Here is a 25,336-nt window from a genome sequence, read left to right as displayed (position 1 = left end):
GTGCCAGCATCTCCACCTGATTCAGCTTTGGTGGTGAGTGTGCCTGTTGTGTCCACACCACTTCTAATTGATCCCAATTCAGGGATGCCATTTAGAATCCCCAAGAAGTGGGATGGCACCCCTCCACAATCTCCCAGCCACACTGTGTCTCACGTCAGCATGAATCCGCCTCCATGTGCCACTGCACCACCTGGTCCAAGCAGCCCTCCGGCTTCCCAAGCCACTGATAGCTTTACCTCAGCTGGCCTCTCTCTCCCCGGTCAAGTGTTACATCTGTCCATGACACACAGCCAGCTACCAGTCTGACTGACAGCCAAGTCTGAGTGGTAGTCACCCTCACACACCTGCCTCTCACACAGTGGGGCCTCTATTGCCCATTGTGACCCCCCCCCCCCACAAGACTGTATTGCTGACCATGGAAGGGTACAGTCGCACATATTCCCTGTGCAGCTTCTCGTGGACTCATTTCGCACCTTGTTGTGCCCACTGCCCTTGTCCTTCACTGCTGTGTGCCCCTTGCCTGTGCAGCTTCTCATGGACTCACTCAGCACTTTGTCCTGCCCACTGGCCTTCTTGTCATTCACTGCTGTGTGCCCCTTGCCTGTGCAGCTTCTCATGGACTACTCTGCACTTTGTCCTGCCCACTGGCCTTGTTGTTCACTGCTGTGTGCCCCTTGCCTGTGCAGCTTCTCATGTACTCACTCTGCACTTTGTCCTGCCCACTAGCCTTGTCGTTCACTGCAGTGTGCCCTTGCCTGTACAGATTCTCATGTACTCACTCTGCACTTTGTCCTGCCCACTGGCCTTGTCGTTCACTGTTGTGTGCCCCTTGCCTGTGCAGCTTCTCATTATACATACTCTGCACCTTGGACTAGCCACTGGCCTTGCTGTTTTCCCCTTGCCTGTGCAGCTTCTCATGGACATGCTCTGCACTTTGCCACTGGCCTTGTTGCTCTTTGCTGTGTTTAACTTTTTCCTGTGCAGATTCACATGTACATACTCTGCACCTTGGACTGGTCACTGGCCTTGCTGTTTTCCCCTTGCCTGTGCAGCTTCTCATGTACATACTCTGTACCTTGGACTGGCCACTGGCCTTGCTGTTTTCCCCTTACCTGTGCAGCTTCTCATGTACTCACTCCGCACTTTGTCCTGCCCACCGGGCTTGTCGTTCACTGCTGTGTGCCCCTTGCCTGTGCATCTTCTCATGTACTCACTCTGCACTTTGTCCAGCCCACTGGCCTTGTCGTTCACTGCTGTGTGCCCCTTGCCTGTGCAACTTCTTATGTACTAACTCTGCACTTTGTCCTGTCCACTGGCCTTGTCGTTCACTGTTGTGTGCCCCTTGCCTGTGCAGCTTCTCATGGACCTACTCTGTACTTTGCCCTGTCCACTGGCATTGTCGTTCACTGCTGTGTGCCTCTTGCCTGTGCAGCTGCTCATGTACATACTCTGCACCTTGTACTGGCAACTGGCCTTGCTGTTTTCCCCTTGCCTGTGCAGCTTCTCATGTACATACTCTGCACCTTGGACTGTCCACTGGCCTTGCTGTTTTCCCCTTGTCTGTGCAGCTTGTCATGGACATGCTCTGCACTTCGTTTTGGCCACTGGCCTTGTTGCTCTTTGCTGGGTTCAACTATACCCTGTGCAGCTTCTCATGTACATGCTCTGCACCTTGGACTGGCCACTGGCCTTTCTGTTTTCCCCTTGCCTGGGCAGCGTCTCATGGACACACTCTGCACGTTGGACTGGCCACTGGCCGTGCTGTTTTCCCCTTGCCTGTACAGCTTCTCATGTACATACTCTGCACCTTGGACTGGCCACTGGCCTTTCTGTTTTCCCCTTGCCTGGGCAGCGTCTCATGGACATACTCTGCACTTCATTTTGGCCACTGGCCTTGTTGCTTTTTGCTGTGTTTAACTATTCCCTGTGCAGCTGCTCATGTACAAACTCTGCCCCTTGGACTGGCCACTGGCCTTGCTGTTTTCCCCTTGCCTGTGCAGCTTCTCATGGACACACTCTGCACGTTGGACTGGCCACTGGCCGTGCTGTTTTCCCCTTGCCTGTACAGCTTCTCATGGACATACTCTGCACCTTGGACTGGCCACTGGCCTTTCTGTTTTCCCCTTGCCTGTGCAGCGTCTCATGGACATACTCTGCACTTAATTTTGGCCACTGGCCTTGTTGCTCTTTGCTGTGTTTAACTATTCCCTGTGCAGCTGCTCATGTACAAACTCTGCCCCTTGGACTGGCCACTGGCCTTGCTGTTTTCCCCTTGCCTGTGCAGCTTCTCATGGACATACTCTGCACGTTGGACTGGCCACTGTCCGTGCTGTTTTCCCTTTGCCTGTGCAGCTTCTCATGGACATACTCTGCATTATGTGCCTTGTCTTCTCTACTCCTGGTGCCTATCTGTGCAATATGTGAATAAAACCGTACTCCTGTTGTCTGTTGTGTCAGTGTCCTTACTGAATAACGTTTTTTTCTGTGTGTATATGGTTTACTGTGCCACATGCTCTGTATGCTACTTCAACATTGCCAATGTCTTGTCTCACTTATTCTATTTTTTACAGGGGTGACAGGGACTTCAGTTATTCCTGACTCTGATACTTGTGGGGGCAATGATGTCATTTTTATATGGAATGCCGTTATCATTTTCATAATTTGTTCATGTTGGCTATCTTGTACCGGATTTCAGGCAGCCTGGCCAGGGTCATCATGTATGCGTGTTCTTACTTTATGTGTGCCCAGCAGCGTAGGTGTATGGTCATCTTGTGATGGCCAGTGGTCCTAGTCACATGTGTTACTTTCTATGTGTGCACTTGGGTGGGCAAGAAGTGTGCAATGTGAAGGGGTGACTTTGTTGGGAGTGTTGATGTGTGTGTGCCCCTGCATTGTCAACTGCACACGTTTCACTCAGGAGTTGAGTGCCTGTTGTTTGGATTGTTCAGCCCTGTGGATATGGTTGTATGCACATGTGTGAGTTGTATGTTGTGCACTGTACAGTGTGTTGGTGTGTCCTTGCAGTTCTGGCTGACTCCTACTTGTTTTTTTTGTCAATTGTGAGTATACAGAGTATGGGACTGGCAAGTCAGTGTTGTGTTTTGTTTATCATCCATGTGTCTTGATACTGTTTGTGGAGACTGTGCAGACCTGCTGATCCACACTGCCATTGTGGTTGTGTTTTCTCATGCTTTGCTGTCACATGGTGCTTTATTGCCTTCAGTATGGCATGTTGTGTGTGGTGTCATACCACCCCTATCTGTGCTTCAGATGCCTACCCATTGTTAGTCTGCACTCAGTCTATTTGTGTATGGTACACTCCTGCCATGCCCACTACTGACGTGCACAACATTTCACTTTGATGTCAGTTGTCCCCTTGGTTTGCATGTGTGTGTGCCTCATCATCATAACTTCATTTGTGAGACTGTGCTTTGTAGTGCAGTTCTTTGCCCAGGAGCAATGTGCCACGCAGGACATTTCTCCAATTGGTTATATGTTATGTTCTTGTGCTGTTTAGCAGTCATGGTTGCTCATATGCACTTCAACTGTTTGTGCCGCCCAGTCCTCTGGTCAAGTTGTTTCCACCTTTCTGTCCCAGACTTGTGCATCTGTGGGTGTTGTGTTGGGTGTATGTGTGTTTGCTGCAGTACTGCTTCACTTCCTGAGTGTGATGTTTTCCTTGTGCTCTTCTGATTAGTGTTGTGTGGGTTCATGTTGTCTCACTCATATCTGTGTGGGATTGGTATGCATGGTGTGCACACACTGCTTGTTGTGCATGCAGTGCTGTGGGTGTATGTTACCTTGTCATTGCCTGGTGTGCATCCCCTGATGTCCTACTGAGTTTGCTATGTGTTTGTTTGCCTGTGCGTCTGTTGATTCTTTCATGTGGCTGTGTTTTTCTGTGATGGTGCACATCTTGTCTGTGTTGTGGTATGTTGGCTGTGCATTGTTCCTGACTGATGAGGTTGTGCACTCCTGTTGTGTCTGTGCTCCCATTGCATTTCCACAGTTTTGCTGCACAGGGCAAGTCTGTTGTTGTGGTTCTGTGTGTGTTTTTGTTGAGTTATGTGTTTGTCTGTTGTTTTTGTGCAGACATTGGTTCTGGCATCCCTGTGTGTGTGTGTGATGTTTGTGGCTACCCCGGGGAGTGTGATTGTTTGTCTGTGTATTGACTGGACATTATTGACACTCCTTCTGTGTGTTTGACACTGGTGTTCTGTGCTGCAGGTGTGACGGGGGTATGTGTGTAGATTCCTGCTTGTGTTTGACAGCCATGGAGTGTGTCCATGGGCCCTGTGTGTTGTGCTGCTGGCATACTCATGTGAAGTAGTTGTATACACATATGTGGCTGTTCACAGTTTGACTTCAGGGCCTTCCTTTCATCCCTGTGCCTATACATGGGTTGCCGTGCTGTCTCCTTGGGTTGTTGCACTGAGATGACTGTGGTTTGACTTCACTCACTGTGCCAGCTATGTGTGCTTTGATGGGCTGAGGGTGTTGTTCTATGTTCCTTGGCTTGATTGTGATGTACACATGCTTGGTGGTTATCTCCTTGGCCTTCCATTTGGGTGCACCTCACTTTGGTGTTATTGCGTACCTGCGACAGCGTCCGCGACGGTCCATGAGTTGCTGGTGATGTGTCAGGTACAGCACCGGAAAGACGTGTTGGGCTGTGTTCATTGCGGTTGTGACCGGGTGGAAGGGACCGGGACTCTGGTTTCCCGCTCCGCTGTCGAGCTTCCGCCGTCTCTGGTTGAGCGGTTTCTCCGCTGCGGGGCATCCTGATTTGTGGAGCGGAGCAGTTGTCATTCCGCACGGTGGTGAGTCTCCATTGGCTCACACCACTGCGGTTGCTGGCGCACATTGATGGCGGTTTGCGTCACACCGTGGCTGGTGGGAAATGGGCTATGTTTGGCCATAGTAATATGGCGGACATGAGGACCGCTGCTGGCGTGCTGTAAAAGGCATTTTCCGCCACCGCATGCTACGCGGTGGTGCCACCGCCCACCATACTAATAGGCCCCATAGTTTGGACACATTGCGTCCTGTTTTTTCATTTCATTCATAAGAGACGTCCAGCCTTAGTCCACGCATCCGGCACCTATGGTGCTGAACCCCACACATGCAGATTGGGATATACCCATCGGAATTGGTGGTGATATTGGAATTACCACTTACAAATAATATATACCCTGGTATCTTTAAGCCAGACATTTTTTGAGTCCTTAGACTGCTTAGTGGATGGTTGCTTCCAATTTATGGTAATAGGTCAGACGACCATTGTCCTGAGGAGATCCCAAGATTTTATAGGGGTTGAAACGTCAATAATTGTTTCACTTGATTGTTTTGTTTCACATGTGATGGGATGGATGCACACGTGTCTTTTTCTGTAAATACATAGAACCAGTGAACCTGTATATTTGGCTTCTTATGTGTATATATTTTTTATATTTGCCTCACATACTTGAGCGCTGCATCTCCTGCACTTATGTTATTTATTAGATTATTATCTGCATAAGGACTTTTTTTGAAAATAATATATAAAAATAATCTCAGAAACCATTGTCAATATCAATTTTTGATAATTTTCTGTCTATAAGTGTATATGAAAGTTTACCAAAGTGTGTAGGCACCACTTGGTGTTTATGAATAATATATTGATTGGAGGCTTACCCAAACTAACAGAAGAGGGTTGCCGGTTTTTCTAAAAAGAATCTCACGGTGGACACTTTTTGCATATAAACAGTACTGACCTCGGTCCTACAAGGGCATAGGAGAAGTTGTCCTTGTGATAAAGATATTGTTGAATTTGGTGGCATGATGTGGAATTGTGTGGTTTGGATTGGATGTATGTGGTGTGTTGTGTAATTGTGTTGTTGAGTTGAATTATGTGGTTTGGTGTTGAATTATGTGGTGTAGATTGGAAATAAGTGTAGTTGAAATGCGTGGAGTGGAACTGTGTGGACAGCTTTGCTTTTTTGGAAATGAAAAGAATCAAATCAGTAGGAGCTAAGCTCTCGATGCTTGTTTGTGGGTGTGTTTAAAAATAATAATGTATGGGGGGTGGCCAACTACATGGCCTGGTAGCTGCGTTTTGCGCGAGCTCCGCCAGCCCTGACCTAAATCCTGTAGGTATCCTGTTCCTCCTTGCCATACTAACACCTCACCATAAATCGGAAGGCATGTGTAAGGAGTGAAGAGCCTCGTGGGGTGTTTTACGGTGATTTTCGTCTGGATTTGAGACCCTTACGGCACAACGGTCGGCGCGCAGTCTCCCAAGATGGCTGCAGCAAAAAAGCCGAGGCTGGAAGCCAGCGCTGCGGTGCTCTCCTCGGGGAGCAGTGTTGAGCCTTACTGAAGGAGGGCCGAGGCGACTTCGATTGGTACTGCGACGCGCCTTGATTCACCACTGAGGCAGCGACACCAGTGGAAAGTGGCTGCCCTCTTGGATCCTAATATGGGCAAGGCGGCGCCTAATCTGAAGGAGAGGGAGCTGAGAGTGACAGGGGCTCTCCCCAGCACAGGCGACAGAAAGACTCTTGCGGTTTGAGCGGCGGTCATTGGAGCCTGCACCCCACGGCTGCAGACTAATAGGTGGTGCGGCAGGGGAGTGCTCGGCCCCTTGTGTCTTCCAGATTTGTGGGAGCATGGCCCCATCGTGTTGGATCAAGCCGGGTGACGTGAGTGAGACCCTGCGAGCCTGGACTCCCCATGCACAGCTGCTATCGACACTTATGCTGAATGGCTTGGCCGGAGATGCGGTCAGGTGGTGACTGTCCTTTTGGTGAAACAACTCCTGGAAGCGCGCACGTTATCGTTTTCCTGCCAATGCACACAGCCATATTGGTGCTCTCCCTGACAAGGTGTGTGAGGGCTGCTGAATCCCGACTGGTGGGCAAGTAATGCAAGTCAATTTGGTATCTACTACTTTGGGGTGTGCAACGCTCTCCTGTGTCGGGCTGGTGGATGCCGCGCACGTGCGAACGACGAGGGAAGTGGATGAGACCCACCCGTGCCCTGTGGAAATAAAGCTGGTGCAAGGGGCAGATCCAAGATTGATCCTGTGGGGAATCTGAGGAGCTGAAACATGAGTAGGATTCTTATGGCCTTAGTTGTGGGGGCTCCATCTGCTGGCCAATTTGCGCCATAGAGGCAGCGCCGCCATCGGAGAGGAGTCTGGCGGACTATTTCTCTACTGGCAAGCCTGCCGAGAGTGATGTTAATACACCGCTAAGACTTTTTACGGCCTAGGCGGCAGACGCGGTGGCCCTAAGGTCTTAATAGCGGCAGGGGGGAGAAGTGTGGGGCCACGCCACCAGGCATAGTAGTAGACGATAACGTTAAGAGAACTACAATGCGGCAGCCTGCCAACCGCTTAGTTAGGATAGCGAAGGATAAGGAGCCTAAGACTTCCAAACAGGGGAAATTGGACCGCTTCACTAAAGTAATGCCAACGCCTGAAGGGGCAGAGGGAGACTTGACTCCCCGCCCAGACACAGATGCGATACTACAGGCAATTCATGCGTCACGAGAAAGCCTGGAAGGTAAGATACCGGAGGTGCGGACGGAGGTTTCCTTTCCGCACCAGGATCTGCGAAAGGTTTCCTAAAGAGTTACTGAGGTGGAATAGCGTGTGTCAGAACTGGAGGACTCTTCACGAACCACAAGTAAAGAAGTAATAGGATTTATGGCGACAGTAAAAGAGGTGGCCTGGAGAGTCGATGATGCCAAAAACAGAGCCCGCAGGGACAACCTGCGTTTTATAGGTTTTCTGGAAAATGCGGAACGTTCTGATCCGGGACACTTCCTACTGACATTTCTTAAAGAAACTCTTCCGGAGACACAATTCTCGTCATGCTTCATCATAGAAAGAGCTATGGGGTCCGACCGCAGCCGGGAGCTCCTCCCAGACCATTGATAGCCCGGTTCTTGAATTTTCAGGACAGAGATCAAATATGAAAACACTAGAGTGCAGGTGTTCTCTGATTACTCAAGGGATGTACAAAAATTGCCCTGCACCTTTGATCCCGTAAAAGTGAAACTCTGTGCGCTCAGGATCCAGTATTTGCTGTTGTTCCCTGCCAAACTTAAAGTTATCTTTCAGAATACTATGCACTTTTTCCAGATACCAGAGGAGGCATGGTCCTGGGTTGAAGAACGACCTCGATTGAGGCGGGGGTCGCCACTCACTGCGGTCTTGCCAGTTGACATGCTACCGAGCTCCAGTTGGGAGCGACCTAAAGAACGGCGGCGGAGACGTGTGTTGAAACGATGGACCTCCATTGGAGTTACCCGGCGAGGTCGATGGGGCTTAGGGAGCAGAAACCTACTGTATCGGACACAGATGATGACACGGCTCTGGAATGTGCATCTCGTATGTCACGGAGATCAAATCACAAAGGAGACTCCTACCAGTCAGAGAGACAGGAATCCGTGGGCGCCGACAGTGAACACACTTTTCTGGAGTGCATTCAGCAGATGGGAGCTTCAGGCCTGAACCTTCCGGGTGATGACCCTCAACCGCTGCAGTCACACAGCAATGGCGAAGAGGAATGATGATTTGGGGCCGGACGCCCGCATAGAGAAGATGTAGGTCTCCCGAGGCTTGGTGAACATTTGGGACCTTTACCACGCTAAAAGGAAAGTATACAGTGGGTTGTTATTACTGTACGGCATTCTAGTTGAGTGAATGGGGGGGGGAGGTTACAGACCTCTGGGTGGTTTCCCGCCCCAGTGTTGTCACGTTGACGAAATTGGGGGTGGTGGGGGTACCTGCAGAGTGTGGGGAGGGGGATACAATGGACACTGTTAATTGTTTTGTGACATGCTTTTTGGGGAGAGGGGAGGGTAGTTCGGTTTGGTTCACGTGCATGAATACCGATACAAAGAAGAAATGGCACAGTCTGGGCGGTGTTCAGGGGCTAGAGTGGATGGGGAAGTTCAAGCTTTTGTACATGCCTACGCGTATTGAACATAAATGGTACTGTTGGGATGTTGTTCAGGGACCACAGTGGGCGGATGATATACCACACCTGTTTACACCATGGCCAGAGGAGAATACATGGTAATGACGTGGAACGTCAATGGGCTAGGGAATAAAATTAAACGCAGGCTGGTATCTAACTACCTTAAAAGACTTAAACCAGACATCATATTATTACAGCAAACGCATCTTATGGGTCCACATTGTTCGTTTTTGGGAAGGGGCAATACACCACCCTGGCACATGCAGGTTTCACTCTAGGCTCGAGAGGCGTGGCAATCTTTGTTAGAAAGTCACCCCCCTTCCGGGTCCCTCGATGATGGGAATACCCAGAGGGTACTTATGTAGCGGTCCAGGGTATCTGGAATCACATGCCGTGGTTAATAATTAGTGACTATGCTCCCACACGTTCCCTGCAACGTACGCTAGATAAATTAGCAGACCTCCTCTTACAGGCTGGCCCTGCCACACATTTTGTTGGGGGAGGCTTTAACAATGTTGATCCCTGGACCGTACACTAACACATACAGGGCCACATGAGGCTACTGCACTGGCGAGATTCCAGGCGACCCTTGGGTTAACTGACCTCTGGAAGCACCACCATCCGTCCACGCGTGCATATTCGTATTTTTCCAGAGCCCATAGGATGTTTTCAAGACTGGACTACCTCTTTGCCCCAGCTGGAGAGGTTGAACATGTAGGAGAGGTGGAATATTTGGCCAGAGGTATCTCGGACCACTCACCGATCTATTTGAAGGTGGGGAGGAGAAGGGGAGGACATGGTACTTCATGGAGACTGAATGCATGGGCCCTAAGGGATGAACAGGTTGCCAAAGAACTTAGAGTGGACACGGAACTCTACTTCCGAGAAAATGATGGCTCAGTGCAGTCGGCCGTCACTCTTTGGGAAGCTTTTAAAGCGGTAATACGTAACAGAGCCCAAAATATCATTGCCCACCAAAAGCGGCAGGAACTTCAAGAGCTTCTGACGTTAGAACACAGGCTGGTAGATCTCGAAAATAGGGGGGCACCCACACTGAATGCACATCTTCTTCGCCAGATTGACATTACTAGAAGGGAGTATCAAGTGCTGTTTACCAAGGAGATACGAGCGCACCAGCTCACAGTTCAACATCGACTATAGGAGACCGGAGATAGAGCGGGTAAACTGTTGCCATGGTTGGGCAGGCAGGAACAAGAATCCAGATGGGTTATGTCTATTAGGGAATTAGGCAAGATCTACACCATGCCCCAAGACATTGCCGCGGCCTTTTCCCGATACTACACAGCTCTTTATGCAGCTCAGATGCAAGTTAGCGAGGCACAAATAACCCACGACCTTGAAGGTATTGAACTCCCTTGCCCCAGAGGAGAGGGAGGGGCTTGATGGATATATTACGCTTGACGGGGTAACGGAAGCTTTTGGTCGACTGAAAATGGGGAAAACCCCTGGCCCTAATGGCCTCTTGCGAGAATTCTTTAAACAACATAGTGCCTTTCTGGCCCCGCATCTACTTAAGATGTTTAAAAATTCCAAAGATAATTGGATACTCCTTGCGGACCTCAGAATGGCTACAGTGGTAGTGATACCCAATGCGGGTAAACCTCCGGACGAATGTGGGTCGTATCGTCCCATTTTGTTGTTAAACATAGAAACCAAAATCCTGGCTACTATACTTGTGAAACGTTTCTTAAACATCATTACCTCTATGATTTACAATGATCAATCAGGTTTTATGCCAAAACAAGCCACACGTTATGACTTACGAAGAGTGGCCAATTGGATGGATGCTGTTCGAAAACGGGAGGTGGCACACTTGCTCTTGTCCCTTGACTCTGAAAAGGCGTTTGGCACTATCCACTGGCCTTTTATGAGGCACGCTCTGGAAAAGTTTGGATTTGGTCCGGGTTTCAGGGCCTGGGTGGCGCTATTGTATACTGAACCCGAGGCTACGGTTCGGGTTAACGGAGATTTATCAGAAACCTGGCTAATTCAAAGAGGCACTAGACAGGGATGCCTCCTTACCCCCCTACTTTTTGCTCTTATCCTGGAGCCCCTAGCCTGTGTCATTAGAGCCTTCCTGGGGCTGGGCGGGTTTGTAGATGAAGCCAGATTGCTAGATGAAGAACGCATATCTCCATATGGGGACGACATTTTACTATATGTAACGGACCAGAGAGAGACACTTCCTCAAATCCTACAGATTTTTTAGACCTACGGGAGTCATGCGAGATATAAAATTAATTGGTGTAAGTCTACCCTATACCCAATTGGGGGGGTGGAGCCCCAGACGTACCCTGGTTGTTTGCGCTGGTTGACAGAGGGGTTTATATATCTTGGCCTCTATATCTCTACTGATGTAGCAGCGAGCCTAACGCGTAACACCAGGAGGGTTCTTCTAAACATTCAAGAAGACGTTAAGCAATGGAGAAGTCTTCCCTTAACCATTATGGAAAGGGCCGCTCTGTGCAAAATGTTTATACTTCCCCAGCTGCTCCATGTGCTGAAAAACACTTATTGCAAAATTCCGGACACAATGTTCAAACACATAGATAGCGAATTGCGCTTGCTCCTATGGGACAGGGCTTATCCAAGTGTGGTACTTCAAACTCTACAGAGAAATCCATATAATGGGGTTTGGCCCTCCCAGACATTACGACATACTACAGAGCGTCCCACCTCATTGTTATTAATGAATGGATTCATGCAAGGGGAGATCACTCGACATATATGTTGTAAAGGCTACAGTTTAGAGAACATACACACCTCCACTATATCTACGGAGGTATGGGAAGCAGCTAAACAAAATAAAAATAAAAAATAAAATAATAATATTGTATGCAATAAGTTAGTTTTTTGGGTGAAAACCAGTGTAATACATATAGTACAAACTTTTGTTTTTTTTGAAAAATATTTTTATTGCGAAATCATAGAAGGTACAGATTCTCATGGCTTTTCAGTTCAATCAAAGGCAAGATCATCTATATGCAGTTTGCAGGACAATACACAGCCATACAGGCCCACATCCAGGAGGCTGGGCGGCGTAGAATTGGAGCATGTGTCAAGGGAACTTAGCCTTGCAGGGAAGATACGTATATATCATGGTATTCGCTGGTTTTTACAAAATACTCCCCTCCCCATGTCCTTCATGTAATCCCACTTCTATCCCTCTGGAAAGGCACTTTTTCTATTGTTTATAATAAAACACTGTTTCAACATAGAACAAAAACAAACCCCCTGTGCGTGGCATCATTAATAACTTACGTAAAGAATCAGGCTATCCATGTGAGGCCCAAGAAGGTGCAGTCATTATATCTAGGAAAAGACCATTAGGGATCACAGCAAATCACAGTTATATATAACGAGGAATATTAGTGTGCATCCGGTGGGGCACTACACCGGACCGGGGTCCTTCAACCCGACTCCCTCCCCGTCACTCCCGGACTCTGACTCATCAGGGGTGAACAATTCAGCGCTAGTGGCATCCGAATCATCCTCCGTTAGCCCCTCCATACTCATCAACCTCCAGGCAAGTAGGTCATCCTGTAGTTTCCCATCCCGGCGAGTGCGCTGCATGTGCGTCTCTTCAGCTAGGGACCATTCTCTAGCATCTCGCAGCCAGAGGGCATATAGTACAAACTTACTATAAAAATAAAAAAGGAACACTAATGAGGAGGAAATAAAAGTAAAGGGCGCACTTTCCACTCAGAACCTAAACGACGGGGCAGTATATCCTCTTTGGTTCTGCTTAGCAACTCAGAGTTACTGTTTGAAAGGGAACACACGATGAGGAAAATCCTTTCCATAGTGAAGTCTTGATTAACTGCAGACGGTGTTAGAAGACAGCAGTGCTATACATGCAACAATATTTGCCATCCTGGTTCAGCCTACACCGTGGAGACTGATGAGAGTGTGGAAAAGTAAATTCTGCCATGTTCTGTGTCCCTACGTGTCATCCATCATATGTTATGTGTGCATGATTAAATATGCATATGTATTCCCTATGTTCGATTCAAGACGCAATTATAGTTGTGTCCACCTCTAGTATGTCAGTTTCCAGTCCTCGTGAATACTACGAATATCAGGCCTATGTAAAGCTACGTTGCCACGTCTCTCAGTGTGCACGTTATTTCATTGTAAAGTCCCCGTTTCTAGGCCTCAAAAGGGCCTGGACACCAGATTCAGCTCCTGTCTCCTGAAACCTCGCTGAGGAGCGATACAGCCCCCACCTGTATCCTCGACCCTTCACTTACTTCCTGCCTCGCAGTGCCCGGTTCAGCCTGGCTCTGCCTCTGAGTCTGCCAAGAATATGTTATGATTCCAGTTATCAGTTCAGTCCTCCTTCTCTGCATTCCTAAGCTACTGAACTGCATCAATAGTTTCCGTCATTGTCTAGCCTTCACGTCTCCACGTTAGAGAAATACTGCATTTAATGGTCATTTAATATTCTTCATCACGCACTACATGTAGAATAATGCATGCTCCAGTCTTAGAATCAAGTTAGCCTTTCCCCTCCTGACTTCTAGTTTATATCAACATGTTCTCTAAACATCAGATACTAGATACTGCTTAGGTACATGTCGCCCTGACTCTCCAGACTTCAGTCTCTGCTCCTAGCACAGAGTTCATAGCCCCCAGCTTCTCCTAGTGATACGTCATTGCCAGTTTGCGCGCACCACCAGGTTAGAGGTCCTGGCTCCTTAGGTAGCCCCCTCCATGGTTTCCGCCCCATTCATGACATATTCTGTTACGTTTGCATCACATGTCTATGTATACGCCCTGTTACACCCACTTTCACCCTTATCTTTCGCGACTGCTACGCGTCACACCCTTTGCTCCACCCACTGCTCCGCCTATCATATGTACTGTAATGCAACTGTTTTACTATATATGCTTGTGTATTGTTATTAAATGCTAGCGCGCTCATCCCAGATCCAGCCCCGGCAGCTGCTGGGCCCTGCCATCCTATTCCTATGCAGGTTGTCCTGTTCCTGTCCTTTATGCTGTAATAAACCTGCGAAACTCCTACTACCTCGAATCTTGACTCTTATTTATTGAGCTATCTGTTATTCATTTATACATTCAAAAATAGGGTATTATTTATTTATTTACCACATAATGGCGCCCGAACAGGGACTTGCCCTTTCCCCACGCGCCGGTGAAGCCACGCCGGCCCCCTGACCCTCTGCAGCCGTGACGGAACCATACCGTGCACGTGCAGATATTTCTGCTTCAAGTATCCCTCAGGCCCACGGAGGAGACGGAGGAGGCGGTCCAGCATCCAGACAAGGCGGTGGAGGAATGCGGCGAGTCCCGACCAGAGCCCAAGCCAAGAGTCCAAGGTCCGAGGTATCCGGAGGTCCACCCGTAACTTAAGTCCGAAGTTCGTTGTCCGTCGTCGAAGCAGTCCAGTCCAGTCCGAGGCCTTCCGTTCTTGCTGCCCGGTGAGTACCATTACTGGGGTAGTATCTAGACAGGGTCAATCTAATTGACTCTGGTCCGTGGGTTGGTGGTACCCAGACACACAAACGAAGTGTCCACTTCGGTGGATGCGGGTCCTGACGTGTCTCTTTATGAGACCGGTAAGTTTCGTACTGTTTCAGCAGTGCATCTAGTTTCTGTTCCAGTCAGTTCTGTTCTCGAGAAAATTCATATAAAGTCATATATTCTGTGTTCCGTATTCCAGGTAGTATTCTGTTCGAACTGTTATTTCTAAATGTTTTTCATGTATTTTAATGTCGTGGTATGAATGGGGAATAAGTATCGTGTTCATTGTGTATTGTATTGTGTCTAGATTACAGTCCAGTCATGCCCTTGTTTTCAAAATTACGTCAGTTAAAAACTAGAAAGGGTTTGTTAGAGGAAGCAGTTCCAGTCCCGCCTAGGGACAGTCCAGGTCATTTTATGTATCAGAAGCATGGCATAAGTGCCATACTATATCTAGATTTATGGGTAGAGTATACAAAACAGTTAGAAGAAAAGTATAGATGGCCCGTATCGGGTACATGGGATGCCGAGTGCATCATGCGAGTAGAAGAGGCATTATGGAAAAAGAAAGCCAGACAATCACAGAAAGATGCCATCGAGCTATGGCGTAAAGAAGCTCATAAAAGAACCGAAAAAGAAATCAGAAAATCAGAATTAAGTAGAGAATCCTCGGAACGAGCACAAGAAAAAGAACTAATCGAGATAGGTGAACAAGTCAAAGCCGAACAGTCAGACAGACAGAGGAATGCCCTCATTAAGGGTATGTATCCTCTTCTTGCTGAGGGCTTGCCAAAAGCGACCCCGGAGGCATCCAGTAATTTTCCGCCACCACTAGTTCCGATCAAGTTACGTCACAAACCAACCGCAGCTGATATTTTCATCTCGTCCTATTTGGACGACACAGTCCCAGAATATGCAAATCCTGTTCCCGCTCCACCAGTCCCTGTAAATCAGGCACTTCCCGTTCCTCCAGACACCGGGGCACCCTTTGCAGCACCTGCTACGGTCCCCCCGGTCCAGCCCGCCATACAAGTCCAGTCCGCATTCCAATTTCCCACCCTGCCAGGACGAAAAGCATCAGTTGATGATTCTAGTCTAGGGGCCGCAGGAGGAGGTCCTCCTCGAACCCCGCCGCCACATAAGCGTTTAACGGCAGCCGAATTACATATGCAAGCGTCACAACGTACGCCCAGACTGTCTGTTGCAGAAATAAGAAAATCCCTTGCCGAATGCTGCTATGACCCAGTCCCAGGCGAAGATGATATGGTTTTATATTCATTACGCGTAAGAAATGTGGCCGAGTATCTAGTCACCCTACCAGATATGAAGGAAGATCTAGACAGAATATATCGTTTCATCCGTACAGGGGAAGATCCAGAAAGTATTAGTGATGTCATGTCCCAAAGGAAAGCTGAGACCCAGCTCATGATATTAAAGTTTCTGATTAATTGTCTAATAAGAGAACAAGATTACCCGTCCAAAAATCAGGCCGAAATGAAAGCCCTGATGAAGTGGAGTAATAGTATAGCCGAGGGTAAGCACAAGACTATCGGTGCTATGGAGAGTATGTACAAGAAAATCCGTAAAGAAATAATAAAGTTACACGAACAACGTAAAGCAGCACAAGTAAACGAGAAAGAAAGTAACTCTGATACTGAAGAGTTAGACGACGAGAATTCCGCCAGAATAGCGTATGTAGGACAACCTAGATTTCCAGATCGCCATTTACGTCTAGAACCCAAGTCTACGTTCCATCATCCAGTACCAGACCAAGGTTCTCTAGAACAAGTATTTCAAGCTACCGATCACATTCTGAAATCACGAATCGGTTACAGTGAGTTAAGCACTATGCATGAACAAGAACTAGCCAGATCAGCAGTCCGATGGATTACTGATTCTACCACTTTTCCAGACGAAATAGTGGCACAAATGTTTCTGAAAATGCCCCCAGCCGAGCAACGACTGGTGGGTATGTATATGATTCAGCACCTCATTACTCTGTATGAGGGTCAACATTCTGATCCAGGTCCGTTACATGATATCCTGAACGAGTTACTCCAGTATAGATGGAGAGGTCTAGGTACCGATTTAATTAGTGTCATTCTAGAACAGCGCCACAAATATAGAACGTTTCTGAACCCGCATTTTGTTCATGTCTCACCCCCAGAAAGTAAACCATTTTACATAGACAGACAGAATCCGTTACGAGAAGTCCACCCAGTTAGAGGAACGGGTGGCGAAATGCAGCGAGTGTTTGTATACACTCCGATCACAAAGATGGAACTTCTGGAGATGAAGAAATTAATTCCCTGTCATGATAAAGATCCAGCAGGGTTCCATAGAGAATTAAAAGACATGCTCCGTATGGGAGAATACACGTATCCAGATATAATTAAAATGTTAAAGGTTCTGTTGCCCGCAGGGGTGTATGAAAAGCTCAAGGAAAAAGACTGGGAGGTGGGAGAGAAAAAGATCGATTGGGCAGTCCTAGAAGCTGAAGATAAGATACGAGTACCAGGTACCGGTCTCGGAGATAAATGTAAAGAATTACCTGAATTATTGATTCAAGTTTTACCCAGATTATTAACAACTAAAAAGGAAGACTGGGATGCAATCTCAGCCTGTAAACAGAAACAAGACGAAGATATTAGTGATTTTTATTCTAGATTCGAGAAATGTTTTAGCATCAACAGTGGCCTCAAGACAAGTAGTGAGTCATACCCTCACCTTTTTGTTACTAAATTAGTCGAGAATTCAAGTTCACCAATTAAAAATCGAGTTCTGAAAGTCGAAAGTACCTGGCAAGCTAATACCCCGTCCCAGATGTTGCAGATGCTCCAATACCACCAGAATAGAATCAGAGAAGAGCAAGAACATGAAAGAAAACGTATGAAAGACACGAAAATGAAAGTACTAGTTGCACAATCTGTTCCTCAAGACAGTCAGAAGAGGGGTCCGAATCAAGCCAGTCATCCTGCAGCTCCCGTTAAAGGGAACTGCAATTATTGTAAACAGCCAGGTCATTTTATAAACGAGTGTGCAGTTCTGAAACATAACATAGCTACTGGTAAGACTAAAGAAAGACCACGTCCGCCTAGACAAGAACAAGTTTCACAGACTCCTCAGTTACAGAATGCACCACAGACAGTTACAGCACCGCAGCCTATCGCTGCAACACAGCATGTCACACAGCAGATGTACCAGTATGCACAGTCTGAGTATCCAGAGTACCAACAGTATTCATGAAACAGCCTAGAGAGGGAGGTAGGCTTGCCTCTCATCGAGATACCTGTAGATCAAGAAGGTCCCTATGTTCATAGTCAAGTATTAGGGAAAGACAGAAAGTTTTTGATTGATACAGGGGCAAGTAGGACCACAATTAGTCACGCCGAAGTTCCAGGGGCTCCGCTCTCAGGCTCAAGAAATGTTTCCCTTGGATTTTCAGGAAAGCCTATCGTAAATGAGATCTCAAAGCCAGTTTCTCTAGAAGTAGGTCCATTGTCCCGCACTACTGATCTGTTACTTACTAAGTCATGTCCAGAAAATCTATTAGGCATTAAGACACTGAAAGAGTTAGGTGCAGTTATATGCTGTTCCCCAGAGGGAATACGATTGTTCCTACGTGACTTTAAGGGTCACTATGTATTACGAGATTTTGATTCAAGACTGTCTAATGTTCCACAGCACTTATGGGCGCAAGGTCCAACTGATGTAGGTTACATGCAAATCACACCCTATCGTGTGACTCTCAAACCAGGTGTAGTGTTACCACGAATCAGACAGTACAGATTGCCACCTGAGGCTGTAGCAGCCTTATCCAAAATTATTGACGAGCTTATTGCTCAAGGAGTGGTTGTAGAAACTGACTCCAATGTATGTAATTCTCCGATCATTCCAGTCATGAAACGTACTGATCCAAATGCACCCCCAGTATATCGATTAGTGATTGACCTACGAGAGCTTAATAAGTGTATTATTCCTCAGTACCCAGTTGTCCCAGACATCTCTTCCCTATTAACAGCCATTGATTCCGAAGCCACGTTCTTTACTGTAATCGACCTCAAGAACGCGTTTTTTAGTGTTCCCATTCATCCAGACAGCCAGTTCCTTTTCGGATTTTGTTTAAATGGAAGGAGCTATAAATTCACACGAGCTCCTCAAGGTTTCACAGAAAGTCCTAGTATTTACAGTCAAGCACTTAAGAGACAACTAGACAACATTCACATGCCAACTGACACTGCCCTGCTCCAGTATGTCGATGATCTACTGATCACAGCCCGTTCTGAACGTGCTTGCGAGCAAGCATCCCTTACAGTCTTGTATTTCCTAGCCGAGATGGGGCACAAGGTGTCCCCTTCTAAGCTTCAATTCTGTGTCCAGCAAGTGGTATACTTAGGACACTTACTGTCCAAGAGGGGTAGGCAGTTGACACCAGACCGTATCCAGTTAATAGCGAGTCTTCCTCAGCCCAAGACCCAGAAGGAGGTACGTGCTTTTATCGGCCTTACTTCTTATTGTAGACAATGGATTCCTCAGTATGCATTTCTAGCCAAACCACTGATACAGTTAACGACACAGGAGGCAGCCGTATCGACTGTTCTCCCTTGGACATCTGAACATACACTTAGTTTCAATGAGTTAAAGAAAGCCCTATGCCAAGCTCCAGTTCTAGCGACACCGAACTACAGTAAGCCTTTTACACTTTTCGTTACTGAACGCGAAGGTACAGCATTATCTGTTCTCACACAAGATCAAGCAGGACAATACAAGCCATGTGCTTATTTTTCGAGCACATTAGATCCTGTAGCCCAGGCTCTGCCTGCGTGCCTCAAGTCAGTTGCAGCCACAGCACTAGCTATCAGGCAAAGTGATTCCATAGTCTTAGGACATACCTTGACAGTACAAGTTCCACATTCCGTGGAAGTTCTTTTGAACCGAACACAAACTCAGCACTTGACAATTGCACGTTTAACAGGTTATGAATTGACATTATTCCAGCCACACATAGAAATCAGACGCTGCAACATCCTTAATCCTGCTACACTGTTACCATCAGTTACTTCGAATTCTGCCACACATGATTGCGTGGAAGTAGTTAACATTACGACAAAGCCAAGACAAGATCTGACAGATACTCCGTTACCAGATCCCGACCTGACACTTTATGTGGATGGTTCATGCATGAGAACTAGTACAGGAGAACTAGTCACCGCGTATGCAGTGACTACTGACACTGAAGTTATTGAGACACACCGTATTGACACCCTGTCCGCTCAAGCAGCAGAGCTAGTTGCTCTGACACAAGCCTGCATACACGCCAAGAACTTGAAAGTTAATGTCTACACGGATTCACGTTACGCATTTGGAGTCGTACACGACTTCGGAGTGCTCTGGCAGGAGAGAGGTTTCATGACTTCTCATGGAACCAAGATTCAGCATGGTCTCCTTATTCAAGCTCTGTTAGATGCCATACACTTACCGACATCTATCGCTATCATGAAATGCAAAGCACATACTAAAGTTACTGACATTATTTCCCAAGGTAATGATCTAGCAGATCGCACAGCCAAGCTTACAGCACAGACTCTAGACATTCCAGTTAACATAACACACACTCCAGATCCGACTACATGTATGACAGTTAAGGACCCTACTCAAGATGTCATAGACATACAGTTACATGCTGCTCTCGAAGAAATCAAGAAATGGTCCGAACAAGGAGGGGTCCAGACAGATCAAGGATGGTTAACGAAGGGTAGAGCCACATGGTTTCTCCCCGACTCTATGGTTCAAGTCATTATTAATACCGCACATAGTCCAGCACATTTAGGAGAAAAAGCTATGTTAGACAGTATCCAGAATATTTGGTTCAACAAACATTTACGAGCTGCAGCCAAGCAGAAAGTCCGTACCTGTATGATATGTTGTCAGTTTAATCCAGGTAAAAGTGTCCCGGTGGAACAAGGTGGATTCCAGCCCCCTGACCACCCTTTTGAAGTCCTCCAGATGGATTATATTCAGATGGAGCGATGTCGAGGTTTCAAGTATGTCCTTGTAGTTGTATGCGCTTTGTCCAGGTGGACAGAAGCATATCCAGTCCCAGATTACACAGCCGCGACCACTGCCAAGCAGTTGGTTCGTGAGTTCTTCCCCCGTTATGGACTCCCTAGAGTCGTATATTCTGACAACGGCCAGCCATTCTCATCTGAGTTGATGAAGCATGTTTCCCTTTTGTTGGGGTACCAGTGGAAGTTTCATTGTGTACGCCATCCTGAAGCAGCCGGTCTCGTAGAGAGACATAACCAGACTCTGAAAATCCGTATCGCCAAAGTATGCAAAGAAAAAGGTGTGGACTGGCTGGTAGCTCTACCAGTTGCTTTATTTTATATGCGCATGGTCGCACATTCTAGATCAGGTCTGTCCCCGTATGAGGTCGTATTCGGCCGCCCCCCAAATATGTGGGGTACTCCTAGACCCCGAAGTATTACCGATGTTTCAAGTAATATGCTGACAGATTACCTAGCTTCCTTGATGTCTGCCCTCAACTCATGTCGTTCACAGGTTGCCGCCGCATTTCCAGACAATACCGAGGTGGCACCGCATGAAATCGTTCCAGGATCCATGGTGTTGGTGAGGAATTTTGACAGATCAAGTCCGCTGGAGCCTCGCTGGAAGGAGCCCCGACAGGTCCTCCTCACCACCCGTACAGCCGTGAAGTTGGAAGGTCGCAAAGGCTGGGTGCACCTTTCTCATATAAAAAAGTTTTATGGACTGAAACCCGTCTTAAAGAACATTTCCCAGGATTTGAAGGATTGCCAAAGCACCATTTTTAAGGACTGTCCCGCAAAAGACAATGTTACTACACCCCCCCTGTTAGAGAAAACTCCGCAACAGGAGTATAAGTTAAAACTCCGGTCTAGTAAAATAAGTCAGTCAGTTTGATTGTCTAAGTCCTCCCCTAGGTGAAACGGTTAGACTGTTTCTGACATGTATAAAATAGACCCCCATAGTGAGAGAGTCAGTCAAAACTCAATCCGATGTATCGTTTTTCTAAGTTTCATATTATTTCTCAGCATTATGATTTCCTGCACCAGTTATGCATTTTACCTGTATCTTCCAGTTCCTCATGTAAATAAGTCTGCTAATGCTACAGTAGAGCACACGTTTAGTGACCTACCTCCCCATGAACTCTCTTACCGCCTCGCTATGCGAAATAATTCCTTTATCCGCATGTTACATTACTCACACCAGACCAGCAATGCCACTAATTGTTGGGTGTGTGGTCGACTCCCCCCTTTCCAGACACCGAAGGGAGTTCTGCCACTTTTTCCTTATCCATTTTCACATAATGGTTCGTGTGGAGCATGGTCCACGTTAACGTCATCCTCAACAGATATGTTTTTTCTTAACAGTACATGTTTCCCAGACAAGCAAGGTCTCCCCCACAGAACAGGTTTAGATCTAGAAAATGAAGTGTATAATTTAGGTAACTATTCTTCGAATTTCATGGTCCTGAATGTTCAGTCTGATACTACTCCAGACTTACCTGCTATTTCAGTATTACCAGTCAAAGGCGAATTATGTGTCCGAAATTATGGTTCTGTACATGTAGGACATAGTGATTGTACTACTATTGTCAAGTATAGTGACAGTGGGAAATCTATTTTCAAAGCTTCACGTCATTCTTATTTTATTTGTGGTCAAACTGCATATGTTCGTCTGCCCCTCGATTGGGAGGGAACCTGTTACATTGCCTTCCTACTGCCACCTGTTTTCCTAGCCCCATCTGATTATCACAGAAACACACATCTAGTACACATTAGACATAGAAGGGAGTCCCCAATTGTCGATTATACTGAAACTGCTCTAGAACAATATACAGATTTCAATAGAGGTTTCTTCTTCTTTATAGGACCTATCCAGAATAGTAAACTGATCCGTAGGTTAACAAGAACCCTCGAAGCTGTAGTAAATGAGACTGCCTCTGCTCTAGGTAACTTAACCGAAGAGCAATCTGCTATGAGATTTGTCGTTTTACAGAATCGTCTCGTCCTTGACGTCATACTGGCCGATAGGGGCGGGGCCTGTAGAGTCATCGGATCTAGTTGCTGCATTTTCATTCCAAATAACGCGCCGTCTGTTTATTCAGCTATAACCAGACTCCATAAAATTGCCCATCTGTTACACCAAGATCCAGGCACCTGGACATGGTCCGGTTGGTTCTGGAATATAATTTCCGCCTGGGGATGGAAAGTCTTGTCCTTTCTAGGTATTGCAGTAGCGATCATATTCAGCTGCTGTCTCTGTATACAATGTGGCCCTGCGATTTGCGGCATTTGTGCTACCTCTTGTATTCCTAATCCCAAGCCCCGTTCTAAATCCCGTTCCAGGATAATTCGAGACGAGCAAATGATACTGTATGAAATGATAGATGGTATCATGAATATTGATGTTTCCTGATGGAAACGTAGTGACAAGGAGGGAATGTGGAAAAGTAAATTCTGCCATGTTCTGTGTCCCTACGTGTCATCCATCATATGTTATGTGTGCATGATTAAATATGCATATGTATTCCCTATGTTCGATTCAAGACGCAATTATAGTTGTGTCCACCTCTAGTATGTCAGTTTCCAGTCCTCGTGAATACTACGAATATCAGGCCTATGTAAAGCTACGTTGCCACGTCTCTCAGTGTGCACGTTATTTCATTGTAAAGTCCCCGTTTCTAGGCCTCAAAAGGGCCTGGACACCAGATTCAGCTCCTGTCTCCTGAAACCTCGCTGAGGAGCGATACAGCCCCCACCTGTATCCTCGACCCTTCACTTACTTCCTGCCTCGCAGTGCCCGGTTCAGCCTGGCTCTGCCTCTGAGTCTGCCAAGAATATGTTATGATTCCAGTTATCAGTTCAGTCCTCCTTCTCTGCATTCCTAAGCTACTGAACTGCATCAATAGTTTCCGTCATTGTCTAGCCTTCACGTCTCCACGTTAGAGAAATACTGCATTTAATGGTCATTTAATATTCTTCATCACGCACTACATGTAGAATAATGCATGCTCCAGTCTTAGAATCAAGTTAGCCTTTCCCCTCCTGACTTCTAGTTTATATCAACATGTTCTCTAAACATCAGATACTAGATACTGCTTAGGTACATGTCGCCCTGACTCTCCAGACTTCAGTCTCTGCTCCTAGCACAGAGTTCATAGCCCCCAGCTTCTCCTAGTGATACGTCATTGCCAGTTTGCGCGCACCACCAGGTTAGAGGTCCTGGCTCCTTAGGTAGCCCCCTCCATGGTTTCCGCCCCATTCATGACATATTCTGTTACGTTTGCATCACATGTCTATGTATACGCCCTGTTACACCCACTTTCACCCTTATCTGTCGCGACTGCTACGCGTCACACCCTTTGCTCCACCCACTGCTCCGCCTATCATATGTACTATAATGCAACTGTTTTACTATATATGCTTGTGTATTGTTATTAAATGCTAGCGCGCTCATCCCAGATCCAGCCCTGGCAGCTGCTGGGCCCTGCCATCCTATTCCTATGCAGGTTGTCCTGTTCCTGTCCTTTATGCTGTAATAAACCTGCGAAACTCCTACTACCTCGAATCTTGACTCTTATTTATTGAGCTATCTGTTATTCATTTATACATTCAAAAATAGGGTAATATTTATTTATTTACCACAAGAGAGAAGTGGTGTTTAAAGCCCCCTACCGCACAGGGCATTTTTTTGTCTTTTTGGCACCTAAAGGTATTTGGAGAGCTTTACATAAACACAAGTTACATAACAGTAGGTCACAATCTTTTTTCTTTTTTTACTTTTATGCACTGGTAGATTAAGTGATGGCCAGGTTATGAGATGAGATAACGCCGAGACTAGAGCCTGGTGTTGTAGACTTGAACCTGGTGTCAGAAACTCTGGCCATAACACCACATCCTGAGACTGAGTTTTTTCAGAGTCATGGGTGCTTTTACCCCGTCCCAAAGGGAAAGTAATAACTGCAGTATTTATGGCAGTTCTTTAAACTTCTTACAAAAAAGTCTAAAGCAAATTTTTCACAATCGCCCTTTATTATTTTAGTGCCTCACTGAAAATCCCAACAGAAACAATTTTAGGGCAAGTTAAGCCCTTTACCTCACAACAGAATGCACAACCTACAGAAGCCATCTGAATTTTATGCAAGTTACCGGGAAAGTAACTTTGAGCATCCATCTTGGAAGTTGGAGGCTGGATTCTGAGGTCCATGTCAAAGGAAATAAATGGGACTCTTAAATGAAACCGAAGTCTTCATAATACTTATGGGTTAGATATGACAGCTCCCTTAGCTCAAAGTTCAAGGGTGCTTATAAAGCACAAAAAACAGAAACAATCACCCAGAAAATGTGACGTATTGTAACACCAACTACAAGCCTGTATTTGATTAAAACACATTTCCAGCTTCCTCGTCACATCGTTGGCGAAGGGAGGGCGGGTGGCAGTAGGGAGGAGGAGGAGGCGGCAGCTGCAGCCCATAAGAGGGAGCGAAGAACTGCTATTCAGAATACAAACAAGCTGTGAGGGGCTGGAGGTGTTGTTGTGGGAATGGCAGAGAAGATTAAGTTCACTGGGAGCAGCAGCAAGGACAGAGCGAATCACAAAGTAGTACACTGACATAAAACATATGGCCCGTAGTGAAAGGATTCATGTAGCAAGGGCAGTCTCCAGGGCGGAACAAAACAGCCCAAAGTCAAGACAAATGGATGCTATTGACCAACAAAAACAAAGGAATGTGTAAAATCAGATAAAAGAACCAATGGAAAGCACTGGGCGTTTTTTAAAGGGCATAGACTAGATACCACATGTCTCGAAGACAGCGCATG

The sequence above is a fragment of the Lissotriton helveticus genome, chromosome 7 (genome assembly GCF_964261635.1).
Source record: "Lissotriton helveticus chromosome 7, aLisHel1.1, whole genome shotgun sequence".
NCBI classification, from domain to species: domain Eukaryota; kingdom Metazoa; phylum Chordata; class Amphibia; order Caudata; family Salamandridae; genus Lissotriton; species Lissotriton helveticus.
Note: the sequence above shows the minus strand (reverse complement) of the source record.